General features: G+C 36.2%; 1 long non-coding RNA gene across 1 annotated transcript; it reads left to right on the top strand.

Moving 5' to 3' along the window:
* The first annotated feature begins 4,251 nt into the window (after positions 1–4,251).
* Positions 4,252–8,092, top strand: LOC133863474 (uncharacterized). The gene is made up of 3 exons (XR_009899395.1): positions 4,252–4,652; positions 6,381–6,452; positions 7,825–8,092. It is a non-coding gene; the product is annotated as an uncharacterized LOC133863474 (long non-coding RNA).
* The last annotated feature ends 6,274 nt before the right edge of the window (positions 8,093–14,366 follow it).

The following is a 14,366-nucleotide window of genomic DNA, read 5'->3' as shown; positions in this document are numbered from 1 at the left end:
TTCCGATTTTTCTGGTTCTAGTGTTCTCCTAATTCCTGTAAATAGACCTCTAAACATTGAAAACAAACACACAAGCTTTGGGAATGATCAAAGTATAGTTTAAAAAGGGGTTTCTCTAGTTTTTCTCTTTTTCTTTGTTATTTTCTTTTAAGGATGATTTTTGTCCAAATTATGTGTAGCTAATACTTTAGTTAGGGCTCGATTAAAGCCCTAATCATGTCTCTTTAAGTTTTCAATTTGCCTCGCTACAATTCATATATTGATACTTAACTTGATTACTTCTAGTTTTATTGAATTCCTCACATGTATGTACTTGATCATCATATGCATGTGGTATGAATTTGTTATTTATGTCAATTTAGATGGCCGAGTCTTGGGCATAATAGAATAACGAAAGAACCTCATTACAAGTTCTTGGTTTAATCAACATGGAAAACCGAATGTAGATGCCATGCTGTAGGCTTTATGTGTTTGTCGATATCCATAGTTTTATGTTTTCTTAAAGAACAACTTAGTAGATGCCATGCTAAATCCTTTGACAAAAGAAAAGAAAGTAGATTCCATGCTTAATTTGTTGCTTAAGGATATCAATAGTCTGAGGAGTAGATGCCATGCCCTTAAGTTGGCAAACATTAAGTCTCATGTTATGATTGTAGTATTGTGCATGTTGTGATTCTTAATTGATTACGATTAGCAGTGGATATTGAAGCACTACATTTTCTTCTTATTATTTCAAATTAATATTTGATCTCATCTCATTCAATATATTTATTTAGAAAATTCTCTTTAAGCATAATTTATATCAATCCTCGTAGGAATGATCTCGTACTTACTATCTACACTATTGGTTTGATCTTGTGCACTTGCGAGTAAAACGTACATTTATTTACCTATTTATTTAAGGAGATATTTGCACAACAAGTTTTTGGTGCCGTTGCCGGAGACTGCATTGAATTATGTTTAGAAGTTTTTCTTTTTATTTATTTATTCTTGCTTAAATTAAAAAAAAAAAAAATCTAATTTGTTTTTCTAGATTTTGCTTCAAATATAAGTCATTTCAAATTCCTTTGAAAGTGAAGTTTCATTTCAAGAAAAGATACTTAGAACAAGACTACGAAATCAAAAAGCAATAACTCTTTTCCCAAATCAGTTGCTTTTTCCAAAACAAAGAGTTTTCAACTACCTAAAAGTGCAATCCTGACATTTCTGCACGATGCACGTGTGTGACCAAATTATTTTAGCTGCTGATTATCTAAGCAATTGGTCCATTTGATCACTCAATGCCATCAAGATCCTATTCAGCAGAATCCTCATATTGGTCTTCCTCATCCTTGACCATTATTGCATAATCTTTCACAATACTTAGAAGAAAAGGTGCTATTGGCGGTGTGTTCCCTTTCGAAGTGATCCGGCCTTTAGTAATTGTTTCTCATTTTGTCCCATCTCCACATACTCATCCGCTACATGGGACATAGGAACTGCTATCTCGCATCTCCTCTTTGTGCTAAGGAAGGGATTGTGTGCTCCAGGAATTGGTGGGAAATTTGTTACTGCAAATATGTTGCGGCGTTTCCACTTTATTGTTGTAGAGTCCTTTGTCATGCTTAATTATCTCATTACTCTGGTATCCTCCTTCAACATGTCAATTTTGTTGACCTTTCCAGATAATTCGTCATCAGTAGCCAGCTATGACCTTTATCAATGGGCTCGTGCCTACGCGATGGAAAAAGGAGCTTATAACCTGGTGTATATGGTTTGCACTCTGGTGGCCAATCATGTATAATTATCTCATTCCTGTGTTGGTCGTGCATCTACTTATACAACAGAATCAAGCGTCTACAATACAGTGACTAGTTATAAGCTTGTACCCAAATACTCATCAAACCTATTTCTACCGCAATCAAATATAGGTTTTTACTTAGCCCGCACCTCTACCAGTCAATCATACCATCAATACTTAATCCTACTCCTATGCTCTAGTCTTTACACAATTAAAACCTATTGAATCACCTCTTACTTTTAGATCATTTTTTGTGGTCAAGAAAGTCGAATGCTCTAATACTATGCTGTAATGCCAGCAAAATTAAATAATTAAATTTACTTAGCTTGGAGTGTTACTCGTAGTGCCTTGAAAGTAATTGGTAATTAACTGAATTCACTGCACCTAACTAATTAACAGAGTATTCTAGAGTGGAAAGCGGAAACAAATGATCTGAGAAAACAAGAATAAAGCCATAAACAGTAACATTTATCATCAAAATAGATTTAGAGCTTCCAAACATATATTACTATAACGTTAACAACTAACATCTATATAACCAAACCTAACAATGCGAACCATTCACTTGGCATCTTATTCCCAACGAATTTCTCACTCTATAGCTTGACAACCTTCAAATATGCAAAACATTCAGGTGTTTCACAAGTGGAAGAAAGTAACTGCATAAATCCATGACTAAGAAAGTAAATGATTGATAAACTGGTTTATGCAATGAGCTTAAGTGATAGTTTGTAAGCTTTAAATATTAGGGAAAAATGCAAAATTTGTCCCAGTGGTTATCAAATTTACAAAACACTCCCTGTCGTATATATATATTTTAATTTTTATGTTTTTCATTTTTAATATATATTTTTTTATTAAGAGTGACATGTGTCATGTTTTTATTGGGCATGACATGGCAACTTAACGGTTTTTGTCAAGTAGTGGACGAAAATAGACTTCAGAGAGTAATTTGTCAATTTCGCCTATCACAGGGACTTCTCAATTAATTTTTATACCACATGGAGTGATTTATAAATTAGACCAACCACATGGACAAATTTTGTAGTTTTCCCTAAATATTAAACGTGAGTTTTTCATAAAATTAGGTATGTGTTATCTCCGTTATTATGTCATTAAAAAAATAATGTTTATTTTGAAGTAAGGTGGGTGCTGTCCCGAGTGACATGTAGTACAATACCGGTGCCCCGATATTGCCGCATACCGTCGTATAATAATAGCAAAGCCGTAATGGTGACCTATTCGTACATGATGCGTTTGTCGAAAAACAACCATTGGATTCAAAGCCAAATATAAAAGTAAATCTCTTTGACTATAGAGTTTAGCCTGTATAATGGTACCCTATAACCAGGGGCGGAACTAGAACTTTGAGTGAGAGGGGATGAAACTAAAAAAAAATAAAAAAAATTGAGGTGGACGAAATTAATTTTTGAGAAAAAGAAAATTTTTGGATGTTTTAAATTTTTGGGGGACTCCCCCGAGCCTTATGCTAAGTTCGTCCTTGAAAGAAACTTGTTTCGTAAAAAAGAAAGGAAAGAGAAATTTTTTTACAATAGAACTTGTTGCAATGTGAAAGATAAGTGTTTCTCTCTTAATTAGCCATATTATATTCATAAGCCATTTTACTACTACGGTAAAAAAGAAAAGAAAAGAAAAGCTTGTTACTACCTTTCTTTTCACACTCCACAGGACGTGTAGCTTGTGCAGTGTGAAAAGCTGCAGGTCTTGTGCAGTGTGAAAATAAATGTTATATATTTGACTTTTTAATATTTTTACTTCTTTAATCATTGTGAAAAGCTACATTCATTTTTAACTAAGAAAGGATTTGACTTGAGAGTAGACCTCAACCTGTCCTTTAAGGGACGAAAAAATCATTTGGGGGGATGAAAAGTGAACTATGAAGGGGTAATAATGGACTTATTAGTGTTTTTGAAGGAATTTTAAAAATCATTGGGGGGACACTTGTCCCCCCAACCATAAACGTGGTTGCGCCCCTGCTTATAACTGTAAAGACCAAGAAAATAAATAGGTAACTTAGTAATTAATAAATTACGTTTATTAAATAAATGTGATATATAATTATGTTTTAGATAATAATGTTTATATTACCAAATAAAATAAGCCTAAGATTAAATAATGGAAATTAGAATTATAAAATACTACTAATGGACTTTTAGGAAATAATAAATAATTAATTGTATTGATGAAATATGGTTAGATTAAATGTAGGGTCAAATATAAATTGTCAATGATAGGATCTTTAAATTAGGGGGTCCTACAATGATTTATAAAAGCTAGGGGCTTTAAGAATAAAAAAACTGTAATCTCCCCTGCCACATGGCGTCGCCTGAATGGGTATGAGAAGATTACCCCATCCTCTTCCAGCCACTCACAGCGCGCCATGTGTCCCACCTTATCTCTTTCCTTCTTTTCTCTCTTTTCCTCTTTCTTTCTCTTTCTCTCTTTCACGCATAGATCCGGGTCTCTCCCTCTCACTGCACGATTTCTCTCTCTCACGCATAGATCCGGGTCTCTCCCTCTCACTCTACAATCTCCCCCTTCTTCTTTTCATCATCTTCTTCTCTTCTTCTTCCTCTTCGATCATGCCCAACCAGTAGCCCTTCCCCTTTCTTCTTCTTCTCTTTGTCTCTTTCCCCCTCACACACACACACACCCAGCCCATGAGAGACCGATTGAGAGAGAGAGAACCGGTGTAGGCTCGGGAACCCACCGAACCCACGAAACCAAACCGTGAGAAGGCTTGATCCTGTTGTTGTCCGGCAGGTGGTGGTGCGGTTTTGGAGAGCGGTGGTCAGGCCACCGTCTGGGCGTGGAGATAGCAGCTAGGGCCGTGAATTCCAGCCCTGTTCCGGTGAGACACCTCTCTTCCTCTTCTTTGATTTTGCTCGAATCTTCCTTGATTTTTGGTAGAATCGAATGGGTCTTTTTCGGGTTGGATTATTTGTTGCTTGGATTTGTCTTGTTTGGATTAAAGGACCGATTATGAGAATTGATTTTAGGCTTTGCTTGGGTGTTGATCTGTTTGGGGTGGAACCGGATGGGTATTGTCAATGTTGAAGGGTTTCGGCTTTGTGGTTTTGATCCACGATTTATGCTTTGCTATGAGTTGAGTTGGGTTGATTTTCAATGGTTAATGTTTAAGATTTTTGGTTGTAAATCTGGATGGAGGTTATTGGGGATTGTAGGGCTGATTTGGGGTTCCTTTCCTTGGTGGCTGGATGATGTATTCATGAAGGATTGGGTTAATGCTAACCTATAATGGAAGTTTGATTGTTTGGTTGGTGGAAAAATTCAGATTTGGGTTCTTTTGAGGTGTTGACCAAATGATGAATGTCTCTTGAGATTTCGGTTTGTGATACTATATTTGTGTTTGATGATTCTAAATAGGTTTTCGAATTTGTATTTTTGAATCATTATTGATGGGTTTCTTTGGAGTTTAATTGAGGTTGAAATCCTAGGGCTTTTATGATTATGGGTTTTGATTTTTGATTTTGGATAACCTATGATGTATGCCTTAAGTGATTTTTAAAGAGTATCTTATGGAAATCCAAATCTGAACTTGGAAGTTGTAATTGAGTGATAATGCTAGTTTAAGGTTATTTGAGGCTCTCATTTGATGGGTGTCTTGGTGAACTTAAAATATAGATTTGAAATTGTAAATTGAATATTGAGTTAGGCTATGATAAATGCTTTATAGTAGATTATTGATGTTTTATTGGAAATGAATTTTGAGGGATGTTCTTGGTAGAACGCAAACTTGGTGTGGATTTCCTATCTAGGTAATTATGGTTGGTTCATGTTAGGTGTTGATTTTCTTTAAGATATAATTGTTGATTGACTTTGGTGGTTGTATGGCATAGGGTGAGTTGGTAGGGGATTTTAAATGCATGGGTGATGGCTGGATTTTGGGTTAGTTGATGATGATGGATTGGTTTAGTTGGTAGGCTGCGGTTGGTTGAAATCGGGATTCTTGATGAGTACAGTTTGAGTATAGGAAGTTAGGAAAAAAATGGAAGAGTTTGAAGTTAAGTGTTTAGATCCTTTTTATGTAGATGACAAATACGGTGGAAATAGAAATGAAAATAGAGAATATGTTATTGTGGTGTCAAATTGAATAAATGAGTATGGAATAGTTAAAGAAAAGAATAAGTGAAAGAGTGAAGGAACGCATAAAGATTGTAGCATAAGAGACATAGCTTATATTAAGAACTACTAAACCAACTCTACGTGTATCTTTAGATTATGTTTAAGCATTGTATGTGTATATGTATAAACGTATATGTATACACATGCATGTATGCGGGTTAAAATATATTTGTAACTTGGTAAATAAGCAACGGGCCATAAAAAGTTAACGATGATAATACGATTTAACAATAATAATAGACGAATAAAATAGTAAATGTGTCTTAAAGATAATAAGCGATATAAAGTTAACCTATAACCAATATTAATCTAATAATAGTTTAATATACCTAGTTAGCTTTAGAAGCGAGTAATACAACGTGTGAGCACGCGGGTAGTTTTAGGGTCATAGAATGAGTCCCATAGCATAGTCTAATGTCATAATTGTTTGCAGGATAGTATCCGGATTGGAGACTTCAATGGGTTCTTCAATGTAGAGTTGGAGTCGTGAGTCCAATGCAGCCAAGTGATATTTTACTCACTGAGAAACTATTATTTTTATGTTTATTGGAATAGCAAAATATGTGTTTTATAAATCTGAACCAACTGTATGTTGAATATATCTGTTTTGGTTGATTTGAGTAATTTCAACTATGTTCAAATAATATCAATGATGTTATGAAATGATGTATGGATGAAATGTGTAGAATTATTTTTAAAGTATTTGAATGTGAGCTGCGGTTGGGATTTAAACTATGCAAAGTAGAATGATAAAGTTTCATGTTAATTGGTTTATTGTACTTGTATTTGAAGGAAGCATGATTTGTAAAGAATAGGAGAATAAAGTTTGAATTGTAAAGCATAAAGCATGAGCATAAAAGGAATGAAAAGACAAAGCACAAAGAATGAAAGGAAGGAAAGGACAAAGCACAAGGAATGAAAGGATTGACATAAGGAATGGAAGGACAATCATGAGCATGCATATCATTGTTAAATTGTATAATGTTTTCATGATATAGAATATTGTAGTTTTTATGCTAGACGTATTAGTATGCCTAAGAGTTTTAATGGCAAAAGAGCTTATGTATACTGCTATCGTCTAGTTGCATGATTTTAGAACATTGAGCTTGGACGAACAAGAATATTGTCATGGTTCGGTATGAGTAATACAGCGTCCTAGGAGTAGGTAGATGAATTGTCGTGGCACGTCAGTAAGAAGTGCTTGGATACTCGAGTTTTACTCTAGTAACCGCATGGACAACTACGTGCTCGACATGAAGTTGTAATGCCCTAGGATTCCGTGTTAACCATGTTCGCAAAATGATAGTAAGCTTGTACTAAAGAGCGAGATGGCATGTTTTAAGCTTAGTGTGCTTGGTTTTGACGCTATTGGTTGCGATATCGGTGTGGCTTGGGAGTAGGTAGATGGATTGTCGTGGCACATCAGTAGAAAGTGCTTGGATATCAGAGTCTTACTCTAGTAACCGCATGGACAACTATGTGCTCGGCATGAAGTTGTAATGCCCTGAGGCACAGTGTTATCACAATTAATATCGTTAGGCCTATGTGCATTTGAGCTACCAACATAAAAGTATTATTGTAGGTGGGTTTATACGTGGTTGCTTCCAAGCCAATGGAACTTCTACGTATGAGTCCAACTACATAGTATGTTTTAAATGTTTTCTAATAGTCGGTGTCTGCTATATCAGCTATGGGGGTTTTCAAACAAAATTTTATACATTGGTAGCTGTTATAGTGTACGCGAGACTAAAAAGAAAAGTTGGTTCATTTGGAAAACTCAGTTAGTTTAATATCACTGAGGTCTCGGTATTATGTACTGAGGCAGTGAACTCATCATTTCACCTATACGGATGTGGCAAACCCCCACAACCGTATAGATGATGTCTCTTGGCTGCAGGTACTCAGGTCGTAGACGTGCATTTGGGATATTATGACCGGAGCTCGCCGCGACGGTCGTAATTGCGGGACCATGGGCGTCCTTAGTTTTATAGGTTTTGTTATGGCTTGTGACGCATGTGTCACTCGTTATTGTGTAAAGCCATTTCTGTTATGTATTTATATTGAGGAAAGACTTAAACACATAGATGTTAAATGGCTCTTATTATTAATTTATAATAGATGTTTAAGATGTGATTTCCGCTATTAGATTTATGTTTTCCGCTGCATAGTTAGATAGTTGTCATACTCTGATTTACCAGGTACATATTATGGGATATGTATCACATGTTGGCTGTGCGACAAATCGTCGTGCCACTGTGAAGATCCATTTGTATTTTAAGAGATTAATGTATATGAAATGTTTTGTAAAAAAAAAAAAAATGGGTCGTCACAATAACCCATGGTCATGTCATACGATACAAATATTGTTAATTTAAGAAAATCATATATATACATTTGTCCATTTGAAGCACTCTTAAACATGTTATAAAAATAAGTAAGCTCATGACATACAATAATACATGCTCAGTTTGTTGACAAATGACACGTTATATATGATCAGTTTTGTAATCAATTACTTACCTTTATCACTTGTCCACAATCTTGGACATCTTAACTCCAAGTCACTGCAATCTCATTCTAATGTTAGGCATAAACACGCTAAAATTTCTAATCCTTACACGTAAAACCTATTAGTGTGGTAAAACCCTAATCCTTAATTAAAAACCGTATTAACCTATTCTATATAGCAACTAGTTCGCTCTTCAATATTCGAATGTTTGTTCACGAATGAGTGACCATTCGTCTATCTAGGTTGATCGTTTGTCCCCTCAAAGAAACCATAAACTCACCTGAATACCTATACCCAAAAAATAATCCAACTTGATTAGAACATAAAGGTTTGAACACAACAAAAACGAAATATTTCATATGTCATGTGAGTAAAAATAAGTCTTAAAGGTGATAACTTTATCTGTTTAAAACTAACTCATCTGTTAAAATGTCATTAAAATTAGTCTAAAAAAGTATATAGTAAAGACATTAGTACTATTCATTAGGAAATGTATATCATATTATTAAACCTTCATGTTCATAAGTAAAAACTTGATAAATAAACTATTTTTATTAAAACCACAAACAACCAATCATGTTGAAAGCATGGATTTAAACAGTAAAATGTTGCCAAATCTTCACATGTATGACAAAAAATGGTCCCCTTATTTTTTAAAAATGTTGTCTGCGTACAACCTAGCGTTTGAAGGAAACTTCGAGCGTTTTCTAGCGATCGTTCCAAGGAAACTTAGAACGTTCTCCAACGATCATTCTAAGGATACTTCAAATATCCTCTAGTGATTGTTCCAAGGAAACTTCGAACGATCATGTGTTGCACGTTTTAAAAAAATAACATACATGCTTTTTATTTTGAATAGCATTTTACTTATTAGGGAATTTGCAATATTTGAAACTAATAAAAATTGGCGTAAGGTCATTTTATTCTTTCATAAAAAGGTTATTAATTATTCGGGGTATTACAGATCTTAACACTAAATAATTTATGGACCATAGTGCTACAAATAACTAAAACACTCTGACTGAAAAGGATAACTATAACTATCCTTATTTAATTAAACTACAACTACTTTAAGATAAGCTACAATAAAGGTAACTTTGAGAGTTTCATTGGATACGTGCTTGTGAGTCATGTCAACGTCTTTTAGCTGCTGTCGAATTCTACTTTCATAACATTCCTTCCTCCCTGAAAGTGTCATTGTTCTCAAGGACAAAGTTTGAAAATTGGCTTTCATTCGTTTCCTAGGCGGGCGTTCACTCGGTGGATTATACCTCTCCTCCACCAGCGGCATCTATGTAGAAAGTGTTACACAGTGGTTACTAGGTTAAAGGATCTATAACCAGAGTTGCTTCATAATCAATGTGGCTCCATGATGATGGATTCGTCAGTTCCTTGCATAAATAGCCCAAAGTGGTAGCACATCATATTGGGGTAGCCGGATTTGCGTCGTTTTGGTCATGGAAAGTGGTACTCCATTGGTGTCAAGCGGTGCTGTTTGAAGCCTTTTGGTTTTGGTTGCTTGGTTTTCCTGCGATGATGGGATGGATTGGAGCGACATTGTTTGAGTGTTTGTGAATGCTGAGGGCATGAGACTTCATCCAACAAGATTTTCATTAATTCTGATTTCTCTTTATTAATTTATCACCCTTTAAATATGGGATTACATGAATCAAACTAAAAGACTTGGACATAAACTTCTACTCTAACTTGGAGATAAACTCCTATAAAAAACAATAGAAACCTACCACTAAATTATTTTTGCACCATAGTGCTACAAATAACTAAAACACTTTAATTGAGAAGGATAACTATAACTATCCTTATTGTTAGTTTCTGATTGGTTGCATTCTGGTGAACAAAATCACTTTTATGTAAGTTCAAAGAAATGTGCTTCTCAAAGTTCAAAGAAGATTTTGTGCAGTTTCCAAGTCAGAAAAATCGGATCCCAAGCTTCCGTCTGGATGGCCCAGTCATGTGTCCAGACGCCCATCAGTGTCTACTGTTCAAGCTTGCATCCGTCCAGACGTCTCAGCAACAGGTCCGGACACTCTTAAGAGTTCCAGAAGAATCCAATGTTCAAGTGCATCCGCTCGGACGACGTGGCAAATATTGTCTGGACGCTAGTCAATGTTTGACAAGTAAAAGGATTTCATTCGAAGACACAAATATGGAAAGATAGCTGCAACCGTCTGGATGATATCCTTGATAAGGCAAGATGTGGAGAAGAATTGCAACCGTCCGGACGCCAGTCCTTATTATGAAAATTGTGCGCGGTTGAAGTGCAACCGTTCGGATTCTAGGGCAACACCGTCCGAATGCAGCCTTATTCTGAAAAGAATTTTAGCGCTTTATAGAAAGCTGGTTGTACAGTTCATCGTCTGGACGGCCTCAGCTTGCCGCCTAGAGAAAACCGAATCAGAGTCGATTTAGGTCTTCTACAGCCTATAAATAAAGGCATCTAGGCATGCATTATTTACAGAATTCGGTATTGATATCTTTAGTGGTTAGAGAGTATATTTTAGGAGATGTTGTGCTGATCCCCTTGCTCTCAAGCCATTGCAGTTGTGTTATTGCTCTGCTCATCATTGAAGTCTATCTTAGGGAGAAGCCTTACGGTAAATGAATCCATAGAAAAGCCCTTCAAGTAGGAGACTTGGTTCGGAGGCGTTCATGTTGGGTTACGTGTCAGAGTGCTAGATACGATCGCTACATCGGGTATGTGAGTGTTACTGTCTATGCACTAACTTTGTCTTCTAATAGTGGATTTCTCATGTTTGGCTACCCCGAAGTGGGTTTTCTCTTAACTGAGTTTTCACTTCGTTAAAAAAAATAATTGTGTTATTTAAATTCCGCATTTATATTATTTTGTTACATGTTGCACACGCACACGGTTAAATTAGAAGTTATCTATTTTTCACTTATTTAATTAAACTATGACTACTCTAAGATAAGCTACAACAAAGATAACTTTAAGAGTTTCATTGGATATGTGCTTGTGAGTCATACCAATGCCTTCTTGCTGCTGTAGAATTCTATTTTCATAACAAATTGCCTCTATTATGATGATCGGTCACTGAGCATCGATCAATCACTGCTCGAGTAGTGATTGATCAGCACTATTCGTTGCTTGTTCCTGATGAACAATGATTGATTAGGACATTGTTCATCATTTTAAACCTCCGATAAAACTCATTCTTATCTCGAGAGAGGCCTCCAGAGGCCTTAAGACTTAAAAAGATCACCCCTTTTAACTCTCATAACACCTTTAAACGCCTAAATCCATAACCTTTATATCTGCATCAAATCCAAAATGTTTTGATGGACAGTCCGATTAACAACCATTCAAAAGCTTCGATGGACAATCCTTGTCCACCTCTCATAGAGCCTACACTCGAGTTAAAACTTATTAAGTCATATTAAAACAACAATCAACCTAAATTGAAGTTTTTTCAATAAAAAGCTTAAACCTTTTTTCTCAAACCATGCTTAAAACACTTAAAAAACAAAATTTATTCACAGACAACCAACTATGGGAAATACAGTAAATAACAAGAGGTGGCTAGAACAAGGATTCTTACCTCGTGGGACCTTGATCTCCCAAAAAACACCACAAAGTCACCTCTTCTATTCTCTCTCTCTCTCTCTCTCTCTCTCTCTCTCTCTCTCTCTCTCTCTCTCTCTCTCTCTCTCTCTCTCTCTCTCTCTCTCTCTCTCTCTCTCTCTCTCTCTCTCTGTTTTGCACTTTGGGAATCCTAGCCAACAAAATGGTTGCAAGGGTTGGCCTAAGGGTGTTTAAGAGCCAAACCATCGCATTTGCAAGTCTTGGACATATTCAAATTGCAGACTAGTTGACACAGATTGACCACTACTGTCGGGGTGATCGATCATCCTAGGCTGATCGATCGCCTCATGTTGGTGATCAATCACTCAGGCCCAAAAATGGCCCAAGTGTCGAATTATGCCCATTTTTCCTATTTTTCATGCAAAATCTTACTCCTTATTAAATTTTAAGTCATAATTAAGGATTTCTTAACCCTAATTTAGATCAGGGTATTTAATTTCTTCCCCTTATAAAAATTTCGTCATTAAAATTTCAATTCTCGAAATCCATAGAAAGGGGAAGTAAGAATACCTCATCATCAAGTGTGTCTTGAGGTCCGTTTAGTTAACTCTTGGGTAATCTCTTCCAATCCATTTTTTAGCATTCATACCACAACTTTGTCATGTTCGTGCATCTGGAAAAATATGTCCAAGGATTAATCTTCCAGTTGTTCTAGGTCTGCGTCCACATAAAAGTGTTAATGGTCGTCAGGTAGATCGTCTAGGAATTCGTTGTCAATGTTAGCCATGTTATACCAATCATTGTCGTACTCAACCCATAACCTCATCCACTTGAAGAAAAGATAGTTCCATTTGTAGTCGGGGTTCGTGGGTATCTTGGCCTTGATCATATGTTTATTCAAATAACTGTATGTTGGTATCCTCTCCGCAAGCCTTGCTTTGCCTTCCAAAAGGCTTCCTCAACTCCATAGTTTTGCCATTATCAGAATCCTTTTCATGCGCAACACCTACCCTTTAAGGTCTACATGATGTTAGGGTACTTCCTTATAGGACAAACCTCTTGAATCTACAGGGAAGTACCCTAACGTCATGCGGACCTTAAAAGATATACACATGACGTGGTCCGGGTTGGCAATGTATTTCCCTAGCATCGATAAGTGGAATATATCGTGCATCCCTGCTAGATTCGACGACAAGACAATTTGATATGCCACTGAGCCTACTCTCTTGGTGATCTTGACTAGTCCTACCATCGAATGCTGAAATCCCCTTCACAGGTGATATTCTCAAGAATACCTTGTCTTCTACTTAAAAATGCAACTCTCATCTACGTTTGTTAGCGTAACTCTACTGCATGTTGACTCTGCACTATTGTCATTAGTATTTTCTGGCACTATTGTCGAACTCATATCACAAGCTTGTTCTAGGTCGGGAACAATGTGGTTGGGATGAGTGATATGGAGACTTAGGCTTTAGAGTTGAGCTTCCAGAATTTTCTGGAACTAGGCAAGCCAAAGGATTGATTGGTTGCACGAAGTGGAATGAATATTTGATTATAAAGAGGTTCCAAATCGTATGGAGGTGAAGATTGTCTTCATCAAGCAAAAGGGTCGCACATTCGCTTGGTGTGAGAATTTGAAGCGATCACGCGATAAACCAGGAAAGTCGAAGATCTGGGCAGTTTATGTAACACCCAGAAATAATTCGGGAACTTAATAATCTAGTAGTTAAGTTAAAACACTTAGAAAATGAGTTGGCGTTCAAACGAGAGTTTATTTATTTGAACGGAACGTTCCAGAGGAGATGCAGAACGTACTATTTGTTAAGGCGTTCAAACAGTGTTGCGAAGGGGAATGTGACAGTGCGTCCGGTTCACTAGGGTTCATATTGGGCCGATATGGGCCCCCTCAGTTATCAAGGGCGGGCTGACTTGATTCTTAATGGTGGCAGATATATCCTAATAAATTATTAGAGATGCTCACCAATTGATTAGTAAGATTTATTCTTGGATAGTCCACAAGATCCACCCTAATGCCAATGTTTTCACATGCAACTTAATTTGATGGGTTGTCTCCCATCTCAATATGGGAAGTATTTCCATTTTTCTCCCTTCTCTGTGTACAAAATCAGATTCGTAATCACAACACCTCGCCTTTTCTCTGCCTTTGTATTTGTCCAGGAAAAAAAACAAAAAAATAGTCGTTGCTAAAGACCTTGTTCCTGTTGTGATATATAAACACTCTTTTCCTTTATTAGTTTGATTTCCACGATTCAAGCATTCGGAATTTATCTGTATGTGGACATGCATATAGAATTCTTATTCGTTATATATATATAAAAAGAAAAAAG

This window comes from Alnus glutinosa, chromosome 3 (genome assembly GCF_958979055.1).
Source record: "Alnus glutinosa chromosome 3, dhAlnGlut1.1, whole genome shotgun sequence".
Classification (NCBI taxonomy): Eukaryota; Viridiplantae; Streptophyta; class Magnoliopsida; order Fagales; family Betulaceae; genus Alnus; species Alnus glutinosa.
This window is presented reverse-complemented; position numbering and strand designations above follow the sequence as displayed.